The sequence below is a fragment of the Electrona antarctica genome, assembly GCF_951216825.1.
Source record: "Electrona antarctica genome assembly, chromosome: 3".
NCBI classification, from domain to species: Eukaryota; Metazoa; Chordata; class Actinopteri; order Myctophiformes; family Myctophidae; genus Electrona; species Electrona antarctica.
In genome coordinates this window covers 43,244,807-43,245,889 of record NC_136808.1, presented here as the reverse complement: position 1 = coordinate 43,245,889, position 1,083 = coordinate 43,244,807, and positions in this window count along the sequence as shown.

The following is a 1,083-nucleotide window of genomic DNA, read 5'->3' as shown; positions in this document are numbered from 1 at the left end:
TTCAAATTGAAAGTGATGTGACAAAGAAATGAGCAAAATGTGAAAGAGGAACTCAGAATTGAAGCTGATGGGTTCACTTTCCTGATTGGATGAAATTGGCAACCCACCTGAATCAACAGATATCCCGTTACTGAACAAATACTCTATAGGAATTATTATTTAGAATATAGAGCTTTAACTTTTTTATACTTTACAACTTTACTACACTCTCTGAGCAGACTTTCCACATGGTGCATACACTGCAACTACAGATTCAAATAAACAGTGAAGTGTGTTGTGCCAGATTTTGTGAGAGAAATAAGCAACCAGGTCTAGGAAAACCAGCACAAAAGTGACTAAGCAGTAAGCACTTCTGCACTTTAAACAGTATACACATCGGCTATAGATGCGACGAGCTGTGTTAGCCCAATCGGCTATTGGGCTAACACAGAAGCCCAAAGTGGCTTATATAATAGGCGGATATGGCAACACTAGAGGTCATCGTCAGTTTGAACCGGCTTGGCTCTGGCAGAACAATGATTCCTATTGAGCTGTCACTCTCCCTCAGTAAGACATCAATGATCCTTGGAGAAAGGCTGGACTGAATGGTGTCTCCAGTCAATGATAGTACAAATGTGCAGATATGGAGTCAGACAGGCTCTACAAGAGAGGGCAAGGCACAAAAATGCAAAGGGCATGAAGGGGGGGGGGGGGGGGGGGGGGGCTTGCTGCTAGCTGGTCAAGAGGTGTGTGTGTGCGTGTGCATGTGCGTGTGTGCGTGCGTGCGAGAGAGAGAGAGAGAACTGGAAGCTACCATGGTGGCTTTATATTGGAGTCTGGGGACCCCCAGGAGGTCCTTGGGGGGTTCCAAGGAGTCCCTAGTAAAGGTAGTTATAGCATCACAAATTCACAATTATTTAAAGTTCAAGTGATTTCAAGTGGTTTAACTGTTAAACCACTTTAACCCCAGCATCCATACAAGTACAGAGTGGTTAGCCCCTTCAAAGCTATTTTATACTTAAGCTACCTGTTTTCGAAAACAAGTTGTCGATCTGCAATTTTTTCTAAACAAATCTGAAAAATGTGAAAACTCTTAAAACACTA